The following is a 16620-nucleotide window of genomic DNA, read 5'->3' as shown; positions in this document are numbered from 1 at the left end:
ACAAGCTGGCAGAGGGTAGATTTAGGCTAGATATCAGGAGGGGCTCCTACCCTGGGGGTCTTTAAGAGGAGGTTAGATGAACACCTTGCTGGGGTTGTTTGACCCCAGTACTCTTTCCTGCCCTGGCAGGGGGTCAGACTAGATGATCTACTCAAGCCCCTTCTGACCCTAGAAACTATGAAACTATGATTCTATGAAGTCACCAGGAGGGCAAATAGAACACTGATGTCCATCAGCCGATGTGCTGACAATAGATTCAGAGAGATGCTTCTCCCTCTCTACTCAGCCTTGGTGAGGCCACAACTGGAGTACTGTGTCCAGTTTTGGGCACTGAACTTCAAGAAGGAAGTGGATAAGCTTGAGAGGGTACAGAGAAGGGCCACTTGCATGATCAAGGGCCTGGAGGATAGGTCCTATAAGGAGAGGCTCCAGGAACTGGGCTTGTTCAGTCTGAGCAAGAGGAGGCCGAGAGGTGACTTGATAACCACCTACAAGTATGTCGGGGGGAGCAACTCTTCAGGAAGGCACCCCTTGAGAAGATGAGGACCAATGGTCCCAAACTAACACAGGGAAGATTTTGACTGGACAGAAGGAAGAATTTCTTCCCCATAAGGGTAACCAGAACCTGGAACACACTCCCTGCAGAGGTGGTCATCCTCAAAGGTGTTCAAGAAGAAGCTGGATAAGCACCTCATTGAGCTAATTTGAGCTCATTAACCTCCTGCCTATGGCAGGGGACTGGACTTGATGATCTTCCAGGTCCCTTCCAGTCCATTAATTCTATGAGCCTATGGTAAAACTCTACCACTGATAGCTTTGTCTGCACTAGAAAAGCTGGTTTTATAGCATCAGGTCAAATATAGTTGCTAACATTCCAAAAATGCATCTTGACTGGGACAAGTCATTTCTAATGCCCATTAGCTGGCCGAAGCCAATTTTGGGGTACATCCTGCCTTGTTCCATCACCTGAGTGTTCAATACATCTACTTAAGGAGAAAAGCTGAGGCTAGGTCAAAGTTAGTTAGCTGACCTTTCCCTAACCTTGATCCATTAATGCACATAATCTCTAATTCACAGTTCCCCATGGCATTATGCATAATGCCAATGAACTATCAAGTGTCCCATCTACAGGTCCCCCCCCACTTTATGCCATACGTACATTCCTGGAAAATAGTGCATAACTCAAATTTGCATAAAGGGTACCCACTTTTCAATGCAACAAATAGGAATATATTCCAAAACCTCAACATACTGACCCCCAGACCCATTTCTACCACTTTTACAATCTTGGTACTCTCCAACAGCAGATAGTACACAAGCACAGGGCACTATCACAATGGGGATGGCAACTACAGAAACACATGTTGCAGACAACGAGCGAGGAGCACAGATCCACACTGGAGACTATATTTTGGTGCACATCACTTCCACAATGCACTGCACAAAGCAGCTGACTGCAGGCTTCCACCATACCAATTGCATAAGAGGGAATTTACCTTGCATATAAATGATTTTTTTGGTATAAAATGGGTTATTGCATAAAAGTGAATTCACACATACAGAACCCACAAAGAGGGAAACCTGTATTTAATTCTGCTTGACACTGAGCAGCAACCACATGGAATTTGGCTACAAGCAGACCCAGCAAAGTACTCTTGTCCAGACTGATATATTTTTTCCCCAGAAACATAGCTGCACCAGTGTAAACCTATAGTGTAAAACCATATATAGCACTAGTGTAGAAAGTGGCTTCAAGTGGTGCAACTTGCCTCAGTTTGAAAGTATAATCTTTGTGCTCATAACACAGGAATAACGGTTACAAGCTGGCAGAGGGTAGATTTAGGCTAGATATCAGGAGGTGCTACTTCACGGTCAGGGCGGCTAGGATCTGGAACCAACTTCCATGAGAAGTGGTGCCTCCCCCCGACATACTTGTAGGTGGTTATCAAGTCACCTCTCAGCCTCCTCTTGCTCAGACTGAACAAGCCCAGTTCCTGGAGCCTCTCCTTATAGGACCTATCCTCCAGGCCCTTGATCATGCAAGTGGCCCTTCTCTGCACCTTCTCAAGCTTATCCACATCCTTCTTGAAGTTCAGTGCCCAAAACTGGACACAGTACTCCAGTTGTGGCCTCACCAAGGCTGAGTAGAGAGGGAGAAGCACCTCTCTGAATCTATTGTCAGCACATCAGCTGATGGACATCAGTGTTCTATTTGCCCTCCTGGTGACTTCATAGAATCATAGTTTCATAGTTTCTAGGGTCAGAAGGGGCCTGAGTAGATCATCTAGTCTGACCCCCTGCCAGGGCAGAAAAGATTGAGGAACATATTGAGGTGCAGAAGATTTGGGTTTCTTTATGAGTTGGGGTTTTTTTGTATGTGTGTGGGTGGGGGGAGTTGTTTTTGGGGTTTTTTTAAATGAAATCTAAAATTTTGCACATGCTGATAGGTTAGGACCCTTCTCTCAGCACAGAAAGAATGCTAATGCTTGACTATTTACCACTGTTAAATATTTTTCCAAATCTGATTGTAATGCAGGGGTGGGCAAAGTCCAGCCTGTGGTTTCCCAGCAGCCCCTGCCCACATTGCTGCAAGCCAGTTTCCATGGAGACCAGCCCCGGCAGTGCTGGCCAGGTGCAAGGGAGGGCAGGGAACTGCTCCTGGGCTGGAAGCCTGCATTGGTGACAGCATGGTCCAAAACTGGGACAGAGCCATGACCCACTGTTCACATGCCTCAGGCAGGGGTGTGCAGGCAGTGGATTGCAGCTTTGCCCTGGCTCCAGATGATGCTGTCATCACTGAAAGATCCCAGCCCTGGCCCTGGAGCAGCTCCCTGCCCAGCCACACATGCTTCCAGTCTCCATGGAAATCCTGGCCTCATGCTGTCACAGCTCCACCACCTCCTGGAGTCTCCATGAAAACTGGCCACAGCAATACAGGCTGGGAAACAGAATCTGCCTGCCAGCTTGATCCACCATTTTGCTCACTCCTATTGTAATACTTAGTAAATGTAACAATCAGCATCTGTGCTGTCATATTCATGTTTCTTGGAGTCTTTAGTCCTCAGAAGCAAGGAGCAAGAGGGAAATCTCAGTAAAATAATCTGGCATGTACTTCCAACATTTGTTAAGATCATGTAAAGGAGATGCACTTCATTACACATGACAGGACACCATACATTTTGAATTTGGCCTTCAGGCATAGGGTTTAAGCAGTACATCTTTTCTGCTGGTTTATTTCATTCATTGTGGGTGCATGTAAAGCTGACTCTGAGTTAAAATAGTGAAAGAAAATGAATCTTTGGCTCACCCCTCCCTCCTACTCCCCAGCCATGCTGCTGCCCATGTTCTATCCTTTTTCATTTGCAACTTTCCTGCACATGCCCAGGTTCGACTTTGCATGTTTTCTAGGCATTTTCTCCTTTTGATCCCTGCCTACCTACATCTAACAAGGCACTATATAATCTTTAAGCTTAAACCTCTCATCTCATTCCTTCTTGTCCTTTATTTCAAGCTTGTCACTACTAGCTACGTTTGTATTTTTCTTAAATGTTGAGCACCATGGGGGAGGAAACACTTTATTCATTAGGTATTGAGTAAGTATGAAATTATAATATATGCATAGGCACAGTTATATACTATCTGGTTTATACATAGTTCATCAAGTATCTTTAGATTCAGAAAGATTTTATATCTTCTGGTCCATCACTCGATTTTTACAAAGAATCTAAAAATTTAAGCTCTAGCTCTAGTTGACTTAAATGAACATTGACTGAGCTACTTAATACTGATTTAGTTAATACTTTTGATTTTCAGAAGTCCTACAGTTAAATGCTTATGTTCCTTTACTTCAATGTGACTTGAACGCTTGATACGCTCCTAGGTATTTTCGAAAATCCCATCCTAAATAAGTAAAATAATGTAAACTGTATAAAGCTAACACACTTCTATACAACAATAACTTCTTATATAAACTGTACAGAAAGCTAAAAGCAGATTAGCATTTCCAACAGATCAAAAATGGCAATATGGAGAGAAGAAATTCTTTTCAATTCCTTAAAATAATGTATCATTTTATTTCTTCTGAAATTCTACCTGATCTGTTTCAGTGACTGACTTGATGGTCTACTTGATCTGAATCATTACCCAGGATGTCTCCTAATGCATGGGTTAATGTCACTTCTTCCCAGCTGCTCAGTAATAAAAAGCACAAAGAAACTAATTCTATTTAGAATGATTTCTGAAATGTCAGAATACCCAAGTGAGTAGACTAATGTAGCGACTTTTCTGTTCTTTGATTTCTGAAGCAAATAAAAGGAACTATACACAAAAGGTCAGATTCATCTCAAAATTTATGCTGGCATCCCCAGGCAAAGGGTGAAGAAAAATCAATAAATGGGAGGAAGAAGTGGATTCAAATTCTACTTCAGTAAAAGAATGCAAGGGACCAACACAGCTCCAAACTTGGGCAAAGCAGGTTTAGAATTGTAGACTGGGAATACAGCAATTCTAAACTGTGTGCCAACAAGTGTCCTATATGTTTTAGAAACCGCATTTCAGAAATGCATCTTTCCAATGTGCAATTCTTTCTAGTAAACAGCTGTATTGAACCAAGAAGTTATTATTATTTCCACTGTCCTGGAACAAGTCATAAGAAAATGATAAAGCTGTGGAAATGCTGGAATGTTGCCCTCAAAGTTCAGACCCTATTCCAGCTACTAGGCACACATAGTACTTAGGGACCAAAAGGCAAAATTCTATTTCTGCCAAAGTGCAGCCCAAGACTAGCTTGGAGTTACCCTTTTAAAGTGACACAGTAATTTTATTACCTATATGGGCATGTAATTGTCCCATTATAGGAATAGAGAGATGTCTCTGGAAGGTGATCTTGTTCCTATAATGAGAGCTCTTGGGTGCAGATGTTACAGCTACATCCTAACAGATTCTAGTGGCATCATTTGAGGTAGATACAATTGTTATGTCTCTAAGCACTTGAAACAGGGGTCGGCAACGCTCCAGTAAGCTGCTGCCAGTGATGGAGCCTGAGCCGCTCCCAGTAGGGCTGGCAGCATCCCAGCTGCCTGCTGGGAGCCCAGGATCCTGGCTGGCAGCAGCTCCCCAGAACTGGGGCCGGTTGCAGTAGGGATGCTCCAAATAACTGTGCTGGGCTCTGGCACCAGCTCCGCACTGACACGTGCAGGCGTGCCTCCGAGCAGGCAGTGGGGGTGGGGTCTCTCCCCCGCTCTCGGCATGGAGGTGATGAGCAGCAGGCCGGCTACAAACAACTGCACCAGGCTCATCACCTCTGTGCCGAGAGCGGGGGAGAGACTGGGGCTGCACTGCCTCAGGCCCCAGCAGCCAGGGTAGCTGCTGGCAGGCACAGAGCCCGGGCTTGGGGGCAGAGGCAGGGCATCCTGCCATGTACCCTTTTCCCTCATTTTGTTTTTCTGCCATGCCGGCACTCTGGCACCTTCCAAGGTAGGCATGATGGTGTTTTTCTGCACCTCAGCCAAAAAACGTTGCCTACCCCTGACCTGAAAGATGGAATAGAATTTGCCCTAATCTCTCCACCTGATAATTCTCCATTTCTATATTTAAATATTCATTGAGTCTGAGAAAATAAGAACTGTATTTCAGTGATTAGTGTACACCCCTGAATTTAAATACATTCTTCTAAATTCACAGTACCCCTACAACTTTTGGGAATCCAATTAAATTGTTTATTTGGCTTTCATTGCAAGTACCTAAGACAACATTTTCTTTCTTTCTTCTCTTCTTCCTCTCCCTGACTATCCCCCTGCCCCCTTCCCACACCCAATTTGATTTAGCTTAATTTGATTCAGGCTACATTTTTAATTTTTGTGCAAATGTGATAGCCAGACTCAAAAACCAGTTATTCACACAGCAGAAGTGGCTGCAACAGCAGCACCTCCATTACTTCCTTGGGCTACATTTCAACAGAAGTGAAAGGGAAGTGCCTAGCACTCAGCAAACTCTTCAGTGAATCTGATTCACAAGGTGGATCAGTGAATCCTTAGGTAGTAAATTTATAGCTACTTAGTGAAAAAAGTCCTAAGCTACGAAAGATGGAAAAGAATTCAAGCAAACCAAAGTTAAATACTAAGGGCATGTGTAGATGAAACAGGGGCCCTAAATTGAAGTGGTGGTTTTTTAAAAACACTGCTTCAATTTATAGCCCTTTAAAACCCCATGTCATGCACACACCAGAACCTACCTGCCTCTGCAGTGGTGATAAGGGGAGAGTGAGCTGTCAGCAGATGGAATGGTCCCTGGGCTGCGCGGGGTGGGGGGTTGAGTTGGTGCTTCCCTTTGAGGCAGCGGTCCCCCCTCCAAGGTGGCACCCATCCACAGGCACCACAGAAGGAAGCACTGGGCCCCCATGCAGCTCGAGCAGGCAGACAGGCTCTGGGAGGGGGAGTGGGGGGGGGGGCGTTGAGGATCAGGCCTGCTGCTTTTTTTTATCCTTAGGCAAAGCCTCTCTTCCTGGGTTGCTGCCAGGCTGCCTGCATGGGCTTCCTGCAGAGCCCTGGAGCTGCACACAGCCTGGTGCTTCATTCTACAGCTGTAGGGCAGCAAACTAAAACTCCTTGGAGGAGTTTTAGTTTGCTGTGTCCCAAGTCATTTAAGGCACATTACACCGCTGAATTACCTACAGCAGCTGGAATTACTGAGCAATACGCTGCCAACATATGCAAATACCAACACCATTAAAGTGGTGCAAAAGCATTAACCCACTTTAAAGTCTTGTGCACACATGCCCCTTGTTTCATCTATACACAGCCTAAGATAATCATAACCATGGGTCAATATGCATTGGATTTACTGATAAACTGGAAATAATTCTAGGTAATTCAAAAGGCTCATCACGATCCACCTCCCCACCCCCTTACATCTCTGAGGACATAAACTGGAAGTCACCAAGTCTATTATATGAAAACATTTGGAGTTCTTAAATTCCTTGTACTTGCTTTTCAGTTGGCCAGAATCTCTAGATTCCCAGCAGGCCAATTAAATGTCTTAAGCTCTCAATATAATTTCTTTCATTCGATATCTAGTAAGAAGTCTCTAAAGGAAATGTACTAGATTGGTTTTAATTGCAGGGGCTGTACAATGCTCTGAAAAGAAACAAGGTGACATACCCTTTGGCAACAGCAGGACAATTGGTAGCCCCTTTAATGAAAAGTCTATTTCAACTTGGGCTTGTTTCTAATAGATTTAATTTATCTACTACTGGTATTAAGTTGGACTTGTTCTAGTAAGAATTATGCAGGTAATTTAAAATCAAGCAATGCTGGTAGGCCCTCTGTCACTCACGTATTAATTATTATTGCATGTATTCCTAAGATATGCTTAACAGACCATCTGTTAGGCCCCTTACATAATTTAAAAATAAAACTATTTTCTACCAAGGGATGGGAGGGGAGAAGACTTTCCATTTCATTCTCTTGACAGGAATTACTTCCTCAACAAAAAGGTCAAAGTATCTAGAATACAATGTCAGCAGTACTTTAGCATCCAGGAACACAAAAGTCCATATAAAGTCTGGCATTGCATTAGAAAGGAAGCAGGATTCTGGGTTAGTCATTTCACTGGTGACAGCAAGAATGTCTGCCAAGGCAATCCTTCCTCCAGCCCTAAAAATACCACTTTCAGACAAATATCCAAAGCATCCTTTCTGATCATAGCTTCTGATCTTGTTTGACAAGTGAAACAGGCTCTGAAGTAGCCAGGCCCTAGATCATTAGGTATTCAGATTGAGACCGACTTCAACCCATAATTGACCTAACAATTTACACGCAAAATGAAGCAGGGATATGAAAAAAAGTCAATTGCCTCCAATATGCCAAAAGAAAGGGTATTTTTTTCAGTAGGTGATAAAAATGTATTGAGCACAAAATAGTGTCTTTCTTTCCTGTTATACAAGAGATATATTGTGCTCTCTCAAGGCAAGAAACAAATTTACATTTGTGAAAGCACAAAACACTGAACAGTTTCATTATACCGAAATTGTTTTATTCACATTCCCCATCTCGCTGTCTTCGTGTAGGAGATGCTACTTTTAAGGTTCCCCTACCACCCTGAAGTATTTTAAAGTTTATTCGGAGGTACCCATCATATTAAATTATCCAAATCCTATTATTTGGAAACAGCTGGTAACTTGCACTGTGACATTTCCAGTGCATTTTGGTGTGGAGTGCATTGAACAATTCTTCAATACTGACATCCTTACTTTAGTTTCAGATTTCTGCTTCTGAAGCGACTAAGTGCAAAGATGCTAAAAACTTTATTTTTTTTCCTTTTAAAAGATAAAACTCAGTTATTTGCTTATAATGATTAACACTTCTGATTAAAGATTGTCTTCTGTATGCACTACAAGTATAATGTACTACCAGCAATAATACCAGCTAATAAATAGAGAGCTTCATTCTAAGCATATGAAAATGATGTTGTTGACAGGAAGAAAATTGAAAATGTGAGATGTGGTGCTGGGAAAGACTCCTGCATATCTCTTGGACAGAAAATAAAATGAATGCTTAAGCTAGAAATATTAGAAAAGAAAAGTGGGTTCTGTTGTCAGAGGTCAATGGGAATAATTGTATGTATTTTGGTGACAGCAGGTGTAGAGATGGGAATAAACTTGAGAAAGTAACCATAGTAGGAATGGTGGCAGGTCTTTGTGTATGCACAGACCTCATATCTTGGGGCCTTGTCACACGGGATGCTTAGTGCATGTTTTATTTAGATCATACCATGCTGCATTACAAGTTAGAATGAGTTCTGAGCAGTCGCCTAGTAATATTTACTATGATCTCTAAGTGTAATGTACAACAGGGTGCAGGACTACACTAGACCTGGTTTAGGACTTCAGTGAGGTGCCAGAGATAGGACCACCAATCAGCTGATCTTCAGCTTCAACTGATTGTTGCCCCAGTCCTGGGCACACCAGAACCGATCATCAGTCCTAGCCCTGGCACCCCAATGGACCCAAATGTTTATGTCCTGAAGTTACTGACAACTCTTCCAAGCCCCAAGCATATTTTGTACATTCCCCAGAATCCCAGTGAAGCTGTAAGCCTTCTTGTTTAGAGTAAACCTCTTTGGAGGCACATGAAAGATGCAGCACATAAAAACATTTCTGCTTTAAGAAATAAAGAATGAGAACACAGATTGTTTAGAAAACAAACCAGAAGATAGAGCCATTTCATTCTAGCTTATTTTTAACTTGGTAGCCACTGGGGGGCATGCTGTATTCAGGGAGACAGGGCTCTGAACTGCCTCATCTGAATCCTGTAGCAGCTCCCCCAGTTGAGCTGATAAAAATGGCTGCAAACCCAAACTCGTCTTGACCTTTTAGAATCTAACATTTTCTCAGGCATAAGGTCTGTCTCAGCAGGTGACTACAGACCTTTTTCAGGAGATTCTAGGCTGAAGGGAAGTTATTAGTAAAGTTCAAAGAGTCCATCTTACTTAATATTGTCATTAGTCGTTCTGGCACCAAAAGTAAAAGCATACCAATAATATTTGTTGCTGACACAGTGCTAGAGATAGTCAATACAGAGGGAGATTGGAATTTCATAAAGGAAGAACTGAATAACCTTGAGGACTTGAATAACAGAAATACAATGAAATTCAATAGTACAGAGTGCAGGTCCATATTTCTGGCTAATAACAAGAATGTCTGCTACAAACTATGAGCTGAACATTTGGGAACAACAAAGAAGATAAAGATCTTGGTCTATATTAGGCAATCATCAGATAACTATGAGGTACCAATGAGACATGGCTATGTAGACAGCAAAGGAAAACCTACAATATTTTCATTGGACGTAGGAAAGCATAAATGTTGTTTTATCTGCCTCTAGTAAGGGTTCATCTAAAATATTTTCTACAATTCTAGTTACTCATTTCCAAGAAAAATACAATAGAATTATAACAGGTCCTGAGAAGTGTAACTTGGATAATCGAAGGAATAGAAAGCATGTCTTACAAAAATCTTGGATTGTTTTTCCTGACAAAATGAAGGTGATATAATGGATGTATAGATCACAATTACATGTGTAAACATCTGAGACATAGAAAAGCTATTTAATAAGAAGGTCAACATTTAGGAATGAAAAAAATTATATATGGCTTGGCCATAAGGCTGAAAATTAGAAAGATGTTTTTAACAAGAGAAGAGTGAAGTTCTTAAACTGACTAATAATGTAAATAATTAATTAAAATATTGTAACTGGCTTTGATGAAGACTGTAAATTTATTAAAAGGAATTATATGCTTGTGATGTGAAGGAACTGGATTCAGTGACCTGAGAAGTCTTTCAATCCTATATTCCTAGGCAACCTTATCCCTGAAAAAACAGTTCTCATGGTAGGAGCTAGCCTCCATCCAGCATGGTTCCATTTCAATTTTTCTGTGCTGCTAGTTTTTGAAATTTCAGTACAAAAAGGAAGTGAAAGGACAAACAAAGCAAATTAAACACATACTCACAATGGAGCCTGCATGGATAAAAATAAAATACCCTAGTCTCATAATAAGTTTCATACTGTCCTGATTCCCTAAATCCATGCAATGCATATTAGAGTAATACAGCTTGTAAGCACAAAAAGGAGAGAAAATATGGTGAGCTCTCCATTAAAAAAAAAGTTGCAATTATTTTAAGCTCCAGCCATATAGAGCATTCCTGGTAACACTGTTGTAGGTTTCCAGGGAGTCTCTAGTGTTGTCAGGATGGATGCCGTCAGTTTTGTTATCTAACTCCATTAGTACTGTTCAGGGATTAGATGTTACCAATCACATCTGGCTCCGTCAGTTTGGTTGGTCCAGGGGAGTACTGTCAGGTTAACATCTGTGATGATGTGCCCCTAACAACCATTGTAATGAGAAAGAGGCCACAGGCTTTGGTTGTTCGTGACAAAAAGCTTGGCCAGGTTTATTGCCTACAAACAACCCTAGACATTAGTCAGTTCATGATGCCTGCTGGGTCATTCGCAGGCATGAACTTAAACCCTAGCTCAGTAAAAAGTATTAAGGGTTTTCAGGTCCCTTTTTATACAGCAGTCAAAAAAACTTCCTGTTTACAGCATACTCATTATAGTTCTCACCAATTACTAAAATAACTTTAGGTGATATCATCCACATCCTGCTATTCACCAATTAGTGCACTTTTCCCATCAGATAAAGATACCTGCTTGCCAGGTTACCCTGATCTTTGTTTTGGTCTTATGAATTCATTCTCTATCTGCTGGCCTTAGAGGCACAAGCTAATTTTTCTAGCAGTTCTGTAGAGGACATTTATGGTATGCCTACTTTTGTATTCATTGGGACCAACTTCTGTTCACAATGTTAGCAGGAACTCTGTGTGATTCGTATATGCACTGCTCAATAGTTATGTTAATCCATACCCCAGCAAAGCCTACAACTCTAATTAGGACATCCGTAGTCAATAGGGTCAAAATAGGACTCATTGCAAACTTGAGTAACAAAACATTAATAAAGGTGCCAATCAAGATCCATAATGGGGAAGTAAACAGGTATAGTTTACTCTACCTAGATGGTTTTAGCACAGTTCAAGGATACAAAAGGATTATGCAGTTTTAAAACTGGAGTTGATGTATTTATATTACTTGAAAACACTCCATTAAATTCTGTTAATTGATTAAACGAATGACCCATTTCATAAATAAAAATGTTGGGAACTTTTACATGTGCTTCAGGGCAAGGAGGAAGGGGGAAAGCAGTGCTTTACTTAGAGGAGCTCCAAAAGCCACTCTGATTAAAACACCACAGTGTCTCATGTATCAGCCTCCCCACACTTCAAAATGGTGGCAGGGGCACTTGAACTAAAGCTCATTCAAAGAGCTTTAGTTCAAGTGCCTCGCCACCATTTTGAAGTGAAAGGATGCTGGTACATGAGATGTGGTAATTACCACGCTCCAGCAGATTTGAGTTATTAAGTCTGCCCCAACACGCTGTAATTACAGTGTGTCAGAGCAGCCTCTGTGCTCATGTACAGGCACCCTATGAGTTAGCTAACCTTAACATCTCTGGCATTTGATATTCATACATAAGGAACCTAAACTGTTATAGAGGTTATCAATTCTGCCTGAAAGAAATGTATTTATTATCTAGCTATTTTGATTAATATGGCATTGAGCCATTCAATACTAGGTCAGAAATCTTGTTTATGAGAGCAAATAATCTCATGTTTAACCACTTAAATCTACTGAAAGTTGATGTAATTGCATTTTGAATTGTATCCCGTCTATATGAATCACTTTTCTTTATTAGCTCTGCCAAGTTCCTTAAAAATCTGTTCTGATATCACAGCAAAATTAAATATAAAAGACTAGACTACCTGTTGTTTCATTGGATTGAAAATTAGAGTTGATTAAAACATTAATTAAAAATACTATTGTTTCCTTCAGTAATACTGTCATAAGGAAACATATTTTAAATCACTACAGTAAAATACTACATTTTTTTGTTTTATAGATTGGTCCAACTGTTAACTGTTTATGTGCAGGGCTCTGTGCAACAATAAAGGGATTTCATTTTGAAATCTAGCAACTGGATCTTTAAAGTGCACAGTATTTAATGCAGCTGTTTGCAGCCATGTGGTGCACTGGTCTCAGTGCTGGTGAACACACTGCCCAAGCACAGGGAGCTTCCTGGAAGAATCCTGGTTTCCCCTAAAAATTGGTCCTCCTACACCTTCTGTTTCAACCTACAGGTTCCCTCCAAGCTGTTACATCAACCAGTTCAAAACATCATCAGATGTGCTGCATTTCTTGGACAAATTATAACCCTTCTTCTTTCTCTGTGATCTTTAGCTGGATTGTGTTACTGGAAACAAAAGCAAATAGTGTAGGACTGCCAGTGAAAATACGTGGGAAAAAAGCACATTGGATTAAGGACAGAAAAAGAGGGAAAAGAAGTAGAAGGAGAAAAGAAAAAGAAGGAGTTTAGGAAGAAAGAGACTGAAGGAATACATTAAGTAGGATAATAAGGAAAGGAAATTTAAAGCATAAATGAGAAATGAACAATATAAAAAGAAAAGAAAATGAAGGAAAGACAAGTTATTAACCTCTTCCCCACAGCCAGTCTCAAAAGGTACAAATAATTCTCGTGTTGCCTGGCTGTATGTGGGTTTGTACTCCCCTCTCTAATTCAGGGAATTATTGGCAGAGTGGTGTTCAGTGGAGGGACACTGAAGCACAGTGGCTGCCTCTGTCCCCTGTAGTCACGCCCAGTCAATCAATTACTTAACTATATACAAGTTTATTATTACAACAAAACCAATAAAGGGGAAAAATATAGTTCTGTCTATGAATATGTATAAATATACAAAACAATAAACCATATACAATATAAAGGTACTCAGTTATTATTCAAAATGCAAATAAACAGTAGAACAACCCAGAACAAAGGATATTGCTTGAACAACCTTAAGACTCTAGTACTATACAAACAATCATTAAACCTTAAAGTCTATTACTATACAAACAATCGCTAACCTTAAGACTCTATTACTATACAACCTATCACTAAAACTCAATCAGGCAACATATAAGGCACAGTCTCCAAATGTAAGGTGCCACAAAATCAATTCTAAAGAAACTACATGGGTTCCCTCTGGGACCGGGGCCCCACTCCCAAGATACAACTACAGGAAAGCTAGTGGATAAATAAGAGGAGAGGAAGACCCCAAAGACTCTAAGTCCTTCCCTATCAACAGGGAGTGGTCCACATGGTGCCCTTTCACAACCCTGGGGGTCCTCCCCTGTGGGGACCCTCTCTCCCAGAGTAACTTACTACTCCACATCCCAGACTGCTGCCTCCCATCCTCTGTGTCAGGCTCCGCTCCCTGCAAAGGATTTCCCAATGCCCTGCTCTGCTGCTGCTGGCCTAGCTTAGAGATGCATGTAGCGCCACGTGTAGCGGGCACTCTGGCTTCTGCTGGGGGTTGGAGACCCAGGCTGACTTGTGTGACACTCAGGCTGGATCCGCTCCTGCTCTTTCCATGCAGCGTTGTCTACACTGTGCCCTGGCCCTGAGCCAGGGGTCAGAGTCCCAAGCCACTGCAGTCAGCTACAAGGATCTTGGTCATGCTGTGCACCACCCCATGCACTGAGAAGCCTGGCTGCTTGCTAGGGGTTGCAAACTCAAGCTGCCTCACATGGCTCCCAAGGTTGGAGACTCCGTGCACTGTGCTGGGCACTGAGAGCCCTGGCTATATGCCAGGGGTTGCAGACCCAAGCCTCTTTCTCCCCAGGTCTGAGCCCCTGTGTGCTGCTCTGCATACCAACTGAGATTGAAACATCAGAATGGCATGTGATATTCTTTGGAGCTCTTCTTGGCACTGGATCCACCCTCTGGACTGCTTGTCTCCAGCTTCTCTGCTGCCCCACTTTCTTTTTCATCCCTCAACATGTTTGCCGTGTGCTGGGCATGCTGCTACTTTTATACCTTCTGGAGGCTCCACCCCCAGCTTGCAAGGGAACCAATCGGACAGAAACAAGTGCAGGCTTCAACCAGGTCCGGGGCTCCTCGCCTCACTCAGGTAGGGCCAGGAACAATCCCTCTCCAGTGTTACTTGATTTGTGGAAATCACCCACCAATCAAAAAAATCAAGTTTCTCCAAACCTGGTGTGCTGGGCAATGCCTGACAAGCCTGCCACACTCAGTTAGTATTTACCTAACATAAGTCTCATAGGTCCAGAGATAACCCCAAAAATACATTCAGCACCAAAAAGTAACAACTTCATAGACTTCATAGCCTTCATAGACATTAGGGCTGGAAGGGACCTTAGAAGACCATCGAATCCAGCCCCCTGCCCGAAGGGCAGGAAGTCAGCTGGGGTCATAGGATCCCAGCAAGATAAGTATCCAATTTTATGTTGAAGGTGTGTGTAGCAGGGCACCAGGGTGCCTGCTACTAGCAGTAGGAATAGGGCTGGTGAAGCTCCCTGAAGCAGCACAGATGTGGGTTGCTGGGGCAACCAGGCTGGTCACATGATCAAAAGGGGCAGGGCCGGGCCCTTATAAACCGCTAGGCCAAAGCCTAGCTAGCAGTTCCCCTCTGGCCACTGCAGGAGCAGGAGCAGGAGCAGGAGCAGGAGCAGGAGCAGGAGCAGGAGCAGGAGCAGGAGCAGGAGCAGGAGCAGGAGCAGGAGCACTTATAGTGGCATTTTGACCGCTGCAATGATGCAAGGGGAGGAAGAGAACCCCTGAGGAAGGTACTGGTGAGAGCCAGCGTTGTGTGTGGTTTATGTTGTAAGCCGGTAGGCTTGTTTTGAGTTAGAGCCGGTGGGCTGGTAGCTTTGCTTTGTGGTAGGGCTGTTTGTGTGAATACCAGAGGACTGGGTGAGGCTGTAAGAGTGTGAGGAGGCCTCACGGGAGCTCCCCAATAATCTGAGGGTTCCTGGTGCCCAGCAGGGCACAGCTAGTGGTGCCAGGTGGGTACAGCTGTTGGCGCCAGTGGCACGCGTATCGAAGGGTCAGTGGACCCCACCCTGTGGGGCGAGACTAGAGAGAAGCCCTATCAGGGTAAAGGACTGAGACGGTGGTCCTGGGGGCCAGGCACGGCTGCAGCCACCTGAGCCCCAACCAGGGTAGGACCCAGAGAGAGTCCCAGAGGGCTCCACAGTGCTGGGGACTCTAGTGCCACAGTGGGCATGGCAAGCGAGCACTAGAGAGGCACTCAGTCTATAGGAGTGAGACCCCAGCCTGTGAGGGCGGTATTTTGCCCAGCAGGGCAAGTGACCCAGGAAAAGGTCAAGGGGCCAGGCATGGCTGCAGCCACCTGAGCCCCAAGCACGGGGAACACGCGGCATAGGCCCCGGGGGGGAGGGGCAACGGGCCCCAGAGGCGCGGCATAGACAGGCCCAGTGGGGTGAGGCCTGGGCACGACAAGCCCAGAAGCTCTGGTAGTGGGGCGCAGGTTGCAGCAGCGGCTCAGGGGCGCCAGTATCAGGGTGCAGGTTGTCTAACCAGCCCAGGGGCGACAGGCACGTGACTGACCCAGAGACTCCGGTAAGGGGCTGCCAGTTGGCGGGATAGGCCCAGAAAGACTGGAGAGAGGCGCCGGGGTGTGACGAGCCCCAGAGGCGCCATGGGAGTGACAGGCCCGGGGTGCCAGAGAGGGGCACCAGGGCAGGATGAGCCCAAGGGGTGCCAGAGAGGGCGTCGGAGGGTGAGGACAGAAAAAACGTCCAGGAACAGCTGCGAGGCTTGGGGCGTGCTGAAGGGGAGGTAGGCAGCACGCATTGCCTATAAGGCTGGGGGTGTTGGAGCACCCCACTTGAAATTGGGCCACAGGGGAGGCACACCTGGACCAAGGGTTAGTGAGGAACTAGTTAGGGAACTTCTGGAAGGACTGCACTTATTCAAGTCAGCCGGTCCGGATGATCTCCACCCTAGAGTTCTAAAGGAATTGGCTGAGGTCATTGCAGGACCCCTGGCATGGCTTTATGAGTGTTCGTGGTGCTCTGGTGTGGTGCCAGAGGACTGGAAGAGGGCCAACATGGTTCCCATCTTCAAAAAGGGGAAGAAGGAGGACCCGGGAAATTATAGGCCAGTTAGTCTTACCTCGATCCTAGGCAA

Source organism: Crocodylus porosus, unplaced genomic scaffold (assembly GCF_001723895.1).
Source record: "Crocodylus porosus isolate Cpor-Errol unplaced genomic scaffold, CroPor_comp1, whole genome shotgun sequence".
Lineage (NCBI taxonomy): Eukaryota > Metazoa > Chordata > Crocodylia > Crocodylidae > Crocodylus > Crocodylus porosus.
This window is presented reverse-complemented; position numbering follows the sequence as displayed.